At 48.5% G+C, this 12778-nt stretch overlaps 1 protein-coding gene across 1 annotated transcript in view; it reads right to left on the bottom strand.

The window, feature by feature from the left end:
* LOC126210309 (peroxidase-like) overlaps positions 1-4432 on the bottom strand; it is a 126571-nt gene extending 122139 nt beyond the window's left edge. Inside the window, exon 1 of the mRNA XM_049939505.1 lies at positions 4413-4432. The gene's annotated coding sequence lies outside the window, so the exon portion shown is untranslated. The remainder of the gene's footprint in view (positions 1-4412) is intronic.
* Between the last annotated feature and the right edge of the window lie 8346 nt (positions 4433-12778).

The raw sequence follows: 12778 nt of genomic DNA, 5'->3' as shown, positions 1-12778 counted from the left end.
GCGGGCAGAACGCGACGTCAGGACGATGTCAGAACCAAACACAGTACAATTAAATAACATGAAAACAGGCAACAAACGATACATAGGGTGCATCAAAGAGAATCGTCCGATTAAAAAAATCGTAACTATTATGTTATTTGACATATGTCCGTGAACGACGTACTGTTGGAGAGAGCAAACTCTCGAGTTTCACACGGTTCCCGCTAGGTATCGGCAGTGTGTGCTCACTTCAGTTCTGGTGTCGGGACAACAGAAAGCGTTTTGTGTTCTAGGTTTTGCGCAGTACGGGTCAGTAATAACTGTTCAGCGTGACTTTCTACTAGGTATGATGTGGATATACACTCCTGGAAATGGAAAAAAGAACACATTGACACCGGTGTGTCAGACCCACCATACTTGCTCCGGACACTGCGAGAGGGCTGTACAAGCAATGATCACACGCACGGCACAGCGGACACACCAGGAACCGCGGTGTTGGCCGTCGAATGGCGCTAGCTGCGCAGCATTTGTGCACCGCCGCCGTCAGTGTTAGCCAGTTTGCCGTGGCATACGGAGCTCCATCGCAGTCTTTAACACTGGTAGCATGCCGCGACAGCGTGGACGTGAACCGTATGTGCAGTTGACGGACTTTGAGCGAGGGCGTATAGTGGGCATGCGGGAGGCCGGGTGGACGTACCGCCGAATTGCTCAACACGTGGGGCGTGAGGTCTCCACAGTACATCGATGTTGTCGCCAGTGGTCGGCGGAAGGTGCACGTGCCCGTCGACCTGGGACCGGACCGCAGCGACGCACGGATGCACGCCAAGACCGTAGGATCCTACGCAGTGCCGTAGGGGACCGCACCGCCACTTCCCAGCAAATTAGGGACACTGTTGCTCCTGGGGTATCGGCGAGGACCATTCGCAACCGTCTCCGTGAAGCTGGGCTACGGTCCCGCACACCGTTAGGCCGTCTTCCGCTCACGCCCCAACATCGTGCAGCCCGCCTCCAGTGGTGTCGCGACAGGCGTGAATGGAGGGACGAATGGAGACGTGTCGTCTTCAGCGATGAGAGTCGCTTCTGCCTTGGTGCCAATGATGGTCGTATGAGTGTTTGGCGCCGTGCAGGTGAGCGCCACAATCAGGACTGCATACGACCGAGGCACACAGGGCCAACACCCGGCATCATGGTGTGGGGAGCGATCTCCTACACTGGCCGTACACTACTGGTGATCGTCGAGGGGACACTGAATAGTGCACGGTACATCCAAACCGTCATCGAACCCATCGTTCTACCATTCCTAGACCGGCAAGGGAACTTGCTGTTCCAACAGGACAGTGCACGTCCGCATGTATCCCGTGCCACCCAACGTGCTCTAGAAGGTGTAAGTCAACTACCCTGGCCAGCAAGATCTCCGGATCTGTCCCCCATTGAGCATGTTTGGGACTGGATGAAGCGTCGTCTCACGCGGTCTGCACGTCCAGCACGAACGCTGGTCCAACTGAGGCGCCAGGTGGAAATGGCATGGCAAGCCGTTCCACAGGACTACATCCAGCATCTATACGATCGTCTCCATGGGAGAATAGCAGCCTGCATTGCTGCGAAAGGTGGATATACACTGTACTAGTGCCGACATTGTGCATGCTCTGTTGCCTGTGTCTATGTGTCTGTGGTTCTGTCAGTGTGATCATGTGATGTATCTGACCCCAGGAATGTGTCAATAAAGTTTCCCCTTCCTGGGACAATGAATTCACGGTGTTCTTATTTCAATTTCCAGGAGTGTATTAATGAACATGCTTAAGGAAATAGGAATCAACTGGAGAGATCGGAGACTTATAGGGAACTTGTACCTGGGACAAAGGGTAAAGCTACGACTGAACTGTGGAGAAACGAACAGTGTGGAAATAGGAAGGGGAGTGAGACAAGGATGTTGTCTGTCGCCAAGTCTCTTCGACCTGTATGGAGAAATGCTGGCGAGAGAAGCGCTGAAAGGATGCGGAAACTTCAAAGTAGGAGGATGTTTCATCAACACCGTCAAGTATACAGACAAGCTGGTAATGCTCGCCAAAAATCAGAGACAGCTGCAACACATGATGAACAATTTGGTGGAAACTGGAAGAAAATACGGCATGGAAATCAACATCGAAAAATCAAAAGTGAGAAATACTTGAAGATAACTGTTGACAATCGGGAACTGGAAAATGTGAATCAGTTCAAGTACCTGGGAAGTTTTATCACAAAGGATGCCCACTGCACCAACGAAATCCGAGCAAGAATCTCCATGGCCAAAGCTGCTTTCAACAAGAATAGGACTCTGCTGACCAGCAAGTTGAGTTCGGCATTGAGTAAAAAACTGATAAAGTGCTACATTTGGAGCATTGCACTGTATGGAGCAGAGACATGGACCGTGAGAAAGAAGGAGAAAAAATAGTTAGAGAGCTTTGAAATGTGGTGCTGGAGGAGAATGGAAATGATCAAGTGGACAGATCGCATAAAAAATGCCAATGCACTGCGAAGAGTAGGAGAGAAGAGAAGTATTATGAGTAAAATTCTTCAGAGGAAGGCCAACTGGATTGGACATGTACTTAGACACGAGGGACTCATACAAGATGTCATCGAAGAGAAACTCAGAGGAAACGCAGGACGAGGAAGAAGAAGAAGAATTTAACATCTGGACGACACGAAAGCTGGAAGGAGATACAACAGACTGAAGGGAGAAGGTGAAGACAGGAAACAGTGGAATCAGAAATTCTCTGTACGAAGACATGGACCTGCCACTAGGCAGAATGCTACATAATAATCATAATGATGTGGACCCTCCTACAGCACAGAGCATTACACGATGGCATGAACAATTCCGAGAAACAAATTGTTTGTGCAAAGACAAATCGCTGGATCGTCCCCAAGAGTCTGACACAGACTTCGAACGCATCCGCCACAGTTTCACAAGGAGACAGCACAGATCCGTTCGCCGTGCAGTTCTACAGCTCAGCATGTCCCCGTTATCCGTCTGGCGTGTGTTGCGTCGACGTTTACACACGAAACCGTACAAAATTCAGCTACTGCAAGCTGTTCGTGAAGGTGGAGTTCTGTAATTTCATTCCTGGCAAGACGGAGGGTGACAGTTTTCTTCGACGCTTGCTGTTTAGTGAGGAGATAACATTCCATTTAAATGGAAAGGTGACCCGTCATAATGTGAGAATATATGGTACAGAACCACATGAGGTTGTACAATTTGAGAGGGACTCTCAAAAATTTAATGTGTTTTGTGCAAGTTCACAGGAAAAGGTGTACGATACATTTTTCTTTGCACAGAACACTGTTAGATGAAGTACAAATATCGATTTGCTTGAGAACTTTTTTTCCCACAGTCGGAGACTGATTCAGTCGACTTCATTTACCAACAGGATAGGGCACCGCCACATTGGCATCTGGAAGTGCGGTAATTTTTTAATCAAAGGATTAGCGAACGATGGATCGGTCGCAATGGACCAAATGATAAAATGGAAATGCCGTGTGGCTAGCGCCTCCCGTCGGGTAGACCGTTCGCATGGTGCAAGTACTTCGAGTTGACGCCACTTCGAAAACTTGCGTGACGATAGTGACGAAATGATGATGAAAATGACGAAACAACACCCAGTCGCTGAGCGGAGAAAATTTCCGACCCAGCCGGGAATCGAACACGGGCCGTTAGGTATGACATTCCGTCACGCTGACCACTCAGCTACCAGGGTCGGGCGCCAAATGATTGTACCTTACATTACTGGCCTCCAAGGTCACCGGACCTGACTGTATGTGATTATTTCTTGTGAGGGGTTTATAAAAGACTCTGGTTATGTGCTTCCGTTACCAACAACAATCAATGAACTGAGACATCAAATAACAGCAGATGTGGTAGCTGTAACTCAATACAGGTCGTTGCAGTGTGGGAACAATGTGAATACCGCATTAACATATGCCGTGCACCTCAAGGGGTGGCATACTGAAAAGGTATGAAAAAAAAACTTTTTGAGCTTTCCATTCATCAAAAATAATTTTTTTTTTCCTTTCGATTCCCCCCGAAGGGGACGGGCTGGCAGCAGCTTAGTACGCTGCTCTGCGGCCTACAGACTTTTTAAAACGTAAGAAGGAGATAAGAAACAACAATCAGTACGCGGATGACAAGGAGGTTTCCGATACAGCGAGGCGTTTGCTCCAGACGTTTTTACCGCGCGAGCATACTGGCCCTAGCAGTAAGATGGCGCAAGGCCGTCGCACTGAACGGAGATAATGTTGAAAAATAGAGTTTTACAGCCAAAAGTGTGGGGAATAATATGATGTATTGGAATCGCGAATAAAACCAACCTGCTTTCAGAAAAAAAAAATGTGTTGCACTAGTTTTTGAACGCCGCTCGTACCATGGTCACAAACGCAGAACGAGTGCTTTAATTTACCTGCAACGTTCGGCTGACGATGTCTGGTGCGGGAAAACATTGGGAAGCGAGGCTTCAGCCCTTTTAAGTAGCTGCGATATCTGGAGTTTCAACTGCAGATAAGTTTTTTGACGTCAACTTAAGACTATCGTATTTCGCAAAATGTCTAACCGTAGGTTGTGCGGTTACAACTACTTGGTTGACAAACTAATAGTGTTGGAGGTAGGCAGTTTGGATGACTTACTGTCTAACATATTACCGTTTATCAGCTAGAAAAAAAAAAAAACGGTCTGGCAGGCACCAAAGCCACCTCTCACGTTGGAAATAATTAGCGTTGGTGGCAGTGGTGAATTTATGAGACCGCCAAGGAGGGCGACCTATCCACGCACGTAGAACTTCGCCAAACTTCATTACTTCTTTCAAAGACGTTCCTCTTTCGCACAACTTTTCTTCCCTGCGTTTCATTCCGTACAGATCATTACGCTTATTCGCCTACAAAACTGGTATTTAATTTCAGTTTGTACGAATTCATTCGTTAAGCTCTAGATACGACAGCAGTGGGACAACTATAAAGAAAATGCTTTTCTGCAGCTGCATTTAATCTCCACAAGCCGACTCAAGGTGCGTGGCGGAGGGTAAACTAGTACTACCAGCATATGAAGGGCTTATTTCAATAGTGCTACAAGTCCATTTTTGTTCATATGGAGATACAGAGTACTAAAGTTAAATGACCGCTGAAAAATCTGCAGTTGAGATACCAGAAATATTCAAGCATATCGCTTCTTGCTAGATATGAACCTTTCTTTCTGTTTGTTTTGCTCATTAATTTCACAGGCATTATAGACAGAAAAGTGGGGGTAATGGACTTGTACCACTATTAAAATAAGCCCTTCATGTGCCCTCCTTCAATGTTCCACTCGCGAAGTACTGTTGTCGCTAAAGTATGAGACCTAATTTCTCTGATTATGTGCTCGTGATCGCTTCACCGGAGATATGTCGGAGAGAGCAATATATTACCCGACTCTTAATCAGAATTTCAATAGTTCTCCTTAAATATTTCAGTTGAAATTTGATTGTGGAACACCACTGAATATTCCCGCTTCAACCCCTTTTGTTTCATGAAATTACGACAGGTGGCGGCGCTATACCGAAATGGCGTCTGTAACGTAGGTTCGTTCCAAGCAGAGAACTGCCATTGAGTTTCTTTTGCTGGAAAACCAGAGCATCGAAAATACTCATAGGCGCTTGCAGAACATCTACAGAGACGTGGCAGTGAACAAAAGCAAGGTGAATCGTTGGGCGAGGCGTCTGTCGTCATCGCAACCAGGGCGCATAAACCTGTCGGATCTCCCGCGCGCGCTGCTGCCACGGCCGCAGGTTCGAATCTTGCCTCGGGAATGGATGTGTGTGATGGTTAACTTAGGTTTAAGTACACTACTGACCATTAAAATTGCTACACCAAGAAAAAATGCAGGTGATAAACGGGTATTCATTGGACAAATATATTATACTAGAACTGACATGTGATTACATTTTCACGCAATTTGGGTGCATAGATCCTGAGAAACCAGTACCCAGAACAACCACCTCTGGCCGTAATAACGGACTTGATACGCCTGAGCATTGAGTCAAATAGAGCTTGGATGGTGTGTACAGGAACAGCTGCCCATGCAGCATCAACACGATACCACAGTTCAACAAGAGTAGTGACTGGCGTATTGTGACGAGCCAGTTGCTCGGCCACCATTGACCAGACGTTCTGAATTGGTGAGAGATCAGGAGAATGTGCTGGCCAGGGCAACAGTCGAACATTTTCTGTATCCACAAAGGCCCGTACAGGACCTACAACATGCGGCCGTGCTTTATCCTGCTGAAATGTAGGGTTTCGCAGGGATCGAATGAAGGGTAGAGCCACGGGTCGTAACACATCTGAAATGTAACGTCCACTGTTCAAAGTGCCGTCAATTCGAACAAGAGGTAACCGAGTCGTGTAACCAATGGCACCCTATACCATCACGCCTGGTGATACGCCAGTATGACGAATACACGCTTCCAACGTGCGTTAACCGCGATGTGGCAAAACGCGGATGCGACCATCATGATGCTGTAAACAGAACCTGGATTTATCCGAGAAATGACGTTTTGCCATTCGTGTACCCAGGTTCGTCGTTGAGTACACCATCACAGGCGCTCCTGTCTGTGATGCAGCGTCAAGGGTAACCGCAGCCATTGTCTGCGAGTTGATACTCCATGCTGCTGCAAACGTCGTCGAACTGTTCCTGCAAATGGTTGTTGTCGTGCAAACGTTTCCATCTGTTGACTGAGGGAATGGAGACGTGGCTGCACGATCCGTTACAGCTATGCGGATAAAATGCCTGTCATCTCGACTGGTAGTGATACGAGGCCGTTGGGATCCAGCACGGCATTCCGTATTACCCTCCTGAACCCACCGATACCATATTCTGCTAACAGTCATTGGATCTCGACCAACGCGAGCAGCAATGTCGCGATACGATAAACCGCAATCGCGATCGGCTACAATCCGACCTTTATCAAAGTCGGAAACGTGGTGGTACGCATTTCTCCTCTTTACACGAGGCATCACAACAACGTTTCACCAGGCAACGCCGGTCAACTGCTGTTTGTGGATGAGAGATCGGTTGGAAACTTTCCTCATGTCAGCAAGTTGTAGGTGTCGCCATCGGCGCCAACCTTGTGTGAATCATCTGAAAAGCTAATCATTTGCATATCACAGCATGTTCTTCCTGTCGGTTAAATTTCGTGTCTGTAGCACTTCATCTTCGTGCTGTAGCAATTTTAATGGCCAGTAGTGTAGTTGTAAGTCTAGGGGACCGATGATCGCAGATGCTTAGTCCCATAGTGCAAATGGTTCAAATGGCTCTGAGCACTATGGGACTTAAGATTTGGGGTCATCAGTAACCTAGAACTTTGAACTACTTAAACTAACTTAAGGTCATCACACACATCCATGCCCGAGGCAGGATTCGAACCTGCGACCGTAGCGGTCGCGCGGTTCCACACTGAAGCGCCTAGAACCGCTCAGCCACACCGACCGGCTTCCACAGTGCTTAGGGCCATTTGAACCATTTTGAACTCCCGCGTGCCGCTCTGCCGCACACGGCTATGACTGCTGCAGTATTGGAACGCGCGGACACTCTCATTCGACTTCACCGTCGGGTCACAATCAGACACTTCGCTGCTCAGTCGGACCCCTCCGTTGGCGCACTCGTCTACAAGTTGCGGTACTCAAACGTGTGTGAGCTCCAGTTCCCTCGCCTCCTGACAGAAGACCGGTAATAGCAACAAAAGACCATTTGTTCGGAATCGCTTGCGCGTGACGAAGCTGATCGCGACAATTTATTTTCGAACATTGACACAGTCGATGGAACATGGGTTCATCGCGTCCAATCGGAAACAAAACGGTTATCCGTGGAGTGGCTCCACCACACCCCTTTTCTGAAGAAAAAGTTTAGACTTCGCCCTCAACCGGTGAAATAGTGGTGACGGTCATGTCAGACTCTGAAGTGGTTATTGTGTTTGATGTTTTCCCTCATGGTGCAGCGACCAACTCGAAAGTGTATTGCGCTACCCTCAGGATACTGAAGAAACGACTTCAGCGTTTCCGTCGCCACAAACACGGAAACGAACTTCTCCTCCCCCAAGACGACGCCACGGCTCCCTCAAGTCTGCGCACTTCATTGGACTGTTCCTCCTCATCGCACCTTCCGACGTCTACCTGCTTGGCAGCGTACAGCAGTAAGCGGATGACGAGGAGGTTTCTGATGCAGCGAGTTGTTTGGTTCCGACGTCGACCAGTACAGTAGTGCTATGCGGGCATACGCGCCTTGCCAGTAGGATGGCGTGAGGCCGTCGCACTGAACGGAGATTATGCTGAAAAGTTTAGTTTTACAGCCAAAAGCGTGGGGAGTAATATGGTGCATTCGAATCCCGAATAAGACCGACCCGCTTCCAGAAAAAAATGTGTTGCATCACATATTGAACGTCGCTTGTACAACGGCAACAAAAGCAGAACGAGTGTTTTATTTTACCTGAAGCGTTCAGCTGGCAACTTCTGGTGCGGGAAAACATTTGCAATCGTGGCTTACTCCCTTTTGTGTAGCAGCTATATCTGGAGTTTTATCTGTCTAACTATAGGTTATTTAGTTACAATTACTTGATAGGCACACCGTGTGCCTACCTCTACCACCCCTAGTTTGAATAATTTACTGTCTAATATATTACCGTTTATCAGGCAGCAAGAAACACGCTGGGCAGGCTCCAAAGCTTGCTTTTACCTTGGATAAAATTAGTGCTAATCGTAGTGGGACCGCGAAGGAGGGCGGCCATTCCACGCACGTACAGCTCCACCAAGCTTCATTACTTCTTTCAGACACACTCCTATTTCGCTCAACTTTCCTTCCCTACGTTTCATTCCATACAATTCATTACGTATATCGACCTAGCAAACAGATTACTACATTTCGCTCTATAAGAGTTCATTCGTTAAGCTCCAGATATAAAAGCAGTGAGACAACTACTAAATAAAATGCGTTTCTGCATCTACATCTATCCTCCGCAAGTCTGGAGACTAATCTAGTACTTCCATCACATGACCGCCTGCAATAATCTATTCGCCAACGCGAATGGTGCCTGAAAACTGTTGTCGCTAAAAGTCCGTGTGGGACATAATTTCCCTGATTATCCCGTCGTGACTGCGTCACGAGAGACATATTGGGGAGAGAAATATGTTCCCCGACGCTTATTGAATAGTACAGTATCAGAGTTTCATAGCAGACCTCACCGTGAAGCACAGCGCGTGTCTTATAGAGTGTGTCACTGGAGTTGATTAAGCATCTCTATAATGCTCTCGCACCGTCTAAGCGATACCGTGACGAAGCGTGCCGCTCTTCGTTGGGTCTTTTCCATTTCTGTTAATCCATTCTGGTAAGGGTCCCGGATCGATGAGCAGTAATGAAGAATCAGATAGAGTGAACTGTAGTGATAGTCCACCAGAGCCGCTGTACACACTGAAGCGCCAAAGAAACTGGTATAGTTACGCGTATTCAAACACAGAGATAGGTTATTTTTTATTTAGCGTATGGCAATGTACAAATCACGTATGAAAAATCTAAAAGTACATAACACACAAAACAGTTACAATATCACAAACAAACATCTAGGTTAGAAATATAATCGATTGCACTGATAGTCGCATCCATGAAGTCCCTTGTTGGCCCAGGGTAGGCCCTCAGAGGACATTCTACCACGATATGGTGAATTGTCTGCCTGTCAGCGCCGCAGTCGCACTGTGGTGATGGCACTATGCCCCATTTGTACAAGGAGTCCGCACAACGGCCGTGGCTCGTCCTGATCCTGTTAAGGGTAGACCAGATTTTGCGGGGCAAATCAAAGCCCTGAGGTCTGTTAGATGTTCCCAATAAGGTGTTAACCTGAGGCAGAGTCTTTTCCTCCCATTCTTCTCTCCAGCGGTCCTCAAGAATAAAAGCGTTCTTTACCAGATCTTTGGCACTTGCGAGAGGGGGGTGTCTGGATTTCAATCTACACTCCTGGAAATTGAAATAAGAACACCGTGAATTCATTGTCCCAGGAAGGGGAAACTTTATTGACACATTCCTGGGGTCAGATACATCACATGATCACACTGACAGAACCACAGGCACATAGACACAGGCAACAGAGCATGCACAATGTCGGCACTAGTACAGTGTATATCCACCTTTCGCAGCAATGCAGGCTGCTATTCTCCCATGGAGACGATCGTAGAGATGCTGGATGTAGTCCTGTGGAACGGCTTGCCATGCCATTTCCACCTGGTGCCTCAGTTGGACCAGCGTTCGTGCTGGACGTGCAGACCGCGTGAGACGACGCTTCATCCAGTCCCAAACATGCTCAATGGGGGACAGATCCGGAGATCTTGCTGGCCAGGGTAGTTGACTTACACCTTCTAGAGCACGTTGGGTGGCACGGGATACATGCGGACGTGCATTGTCCTGTTGGAACAGCAAGTTCCCTTGCCGGTCTAGGAATGGTAGAACGATGGGTTCGATGACGGTTTGGATGTACCGTGCACTATTCAGTGTCCCCTCGACGATCACCAGTGGTGTACGGCCAGTGTAGGAGATCGCTCCCCACACCATGATGCCGTGTGTTGGCCCTGTGTGCCTCGGTCGTATGCAGTCCCGATTGTGGCGCTCACCTGCACGGCGCCAAACACGCATACGACCATCATTGGCACCAAGGCAGAAGCGACTCTCATCGCTGAAGACGACACGTCTCCATTCGTCCCTCCATTCACGCCTGTCGCGACACCACTGGAGGCGGGCTGCACGATGTTGGGGCGTGAGCGGAAGACGGCCTAACGGTGTGCGGGACCGTAGCCCAGCTTCATGGAGACGGTTGCGAATGGTCCTCGCCGATACCCCAGGAGCAACAGTGTCCCTAATTTGCTGGGAAGTGGCGGTGCGGTCCCCTACGGCACTGCGTAGGATCCTACGGTCTTGGCGTGCATCCGTGCGTCGCTGCGGTCCGGTCCCAGGTCGACGGGCACGTGCACCTTCCGCCGACCACTGGCGACAACATCGATGTACTGTGGAGACCTCACGCCCCACGTGTTGAGCAATTCGGCGGTACGTCCACCCGGCCTCCCGCATGCCCACTATACGCCCTCGCTCAAAGTCCGTCAACTGCACATACGGTTCACGTCCACGCTGTCGCGGCATGCTACCAGTGTTAAAGACTGCGATGGAGCTCCGTATGCCACGGCAAACTGGCTGACACTGACGGCGGCGGTGCACAAATGCTGCGCAGCTAGCGCCATTCGACGGCCAACACCGCGGTTCCTGGTGTGTCCGCTGTGCCGTGCGTGTGATCATTGCTTGTACAGCCCTCTCGCAGTGTCCGGAGCAAGTATGGTGGGTCTGACACACCGGTGTCAATGTGTTCTTTTTTCCATTTCCAGGAGTGTATTTTGCTCAATTCCATTACTCAGGGTGTGGATAGGAAGATCTGGGCTATTTTGCATTTTTCGACACTCCCTGACAAGTGCGTGTTCTCTGCGCAAATGTGGCGGCGGGATATGGCTCAATACAGGCAGCCATTGGACAGGAGTTGACCTGATCGTTCCAGAGATAATCCTCATCGTTTGGTTCGAGACTGCATCCACCTTCTTGATGTGAGCACTATTTAACCATATTGGGGAACAGTACTCTGCTGCAGAATAGACAAGTCCTAGTGCAGAGCTACGCAGAACGGAGGCAGTGGACCCCCAACTAGTGCCACAAAGCTTTTGGACGATGTTGTTTCTAGTTCTGACTTTTTCAGCAGTGTTTACAAGGTGTTGTTTATAGCTCAATGTTCTATCGAGTGTCACGCCCAGATACTTTGATGTTCTATTATATGGAAGAATGCCGCCATCAAAGCGGATCTTGAGCTCTTTGTTTGCTAATTTGTTATTCAGGTGGAAACAAGTGGCCTCTGTTTTGGATGGGCTGGGTTGGAGCCTCCAGTCACGGAAGTATTTTCCTAGAGTGGTCAAATCGCTGGATAGTGTGGTCTCAGTTTCCTCCATCACTCGGTGTTGTGTGGCCAAGGCCCAGTCGTCCGCATATCCGAACATTTTGGATCTCGTCCTAGGCATATCGGCTATATACATGCTGAAAAGCAGTGGAGCCAGTACTGAACCTTGGGGCAGGCCATTATTAAGTTTCATGAATTTACTTCTGTTGTTACCGATGACAACCTGGAATGGTCTATTGCAGAGCATTTCGTTGATAAGGTTAGCCGTTTTTAGACATGGCACGATGCGGAGGAGCTTATAAATCAGGCCCTGTCTCCAGACAGTGTCGAACGCCGCCGTCAGGTCAACAAATAACACTGATATTTTTTGCTGTCTTTGGAAGCCCGCCTCGATGTAGGTTGTTAGAGCGAGGACCTGATCCGTGCAGCTTCTTTTCGGCCGGAAGCCCGCCTGTTCTACCGGTACAGCCTCTAGGATGACTTCGCTCATTCTGTTGTACATAAGTCTCTCCAGTAATTTATAGATCATGCTGTCTAAGGCGATTGGGCGGTAGCTCTGAGGTTGGTCACTCGGTTTGCCCGGTTTTAATATTGCAACAATTTTAGCCTTTTTGAGAGTGTGCGGAATTTTTCCAGTTTGCAACACGTTAGAGAAGAATCGCGCAAGCCATAATCTTGCAAATTTACCACAGTGGAACAGAAATTCTGGGTGAATCCCATCAAACCCTGGGGCCTTTCCTGGTTTTATATCGTTCAGGGCCATATTTAACACTTCGACTGAAAAGGGTTGGGAATAAGATGTATTGTTCTCTGCTGTCGATTTTAGCTCT

Source organism: Schistocerca nitens, chromosome 10 (assembly GCF_023898315.1).
Source record: "Schistocerca nitens isolate TAMUIC-IGC-003100 chromosome 10, iqSchNite1.1, whole genome shotgun sequence".
Taxonomy (NCBI): domain Eukaryota; kingdom Metazoa; phylum Arthropoda; class Insecta; order Orthoptera; family Acrididae; genus Schistocerca; species Schistocerca nitens.
Note: the sequence above shows the minus strand (reverse complement) of the source record. Positions and strands in the feature narration are given on the sequence as shown.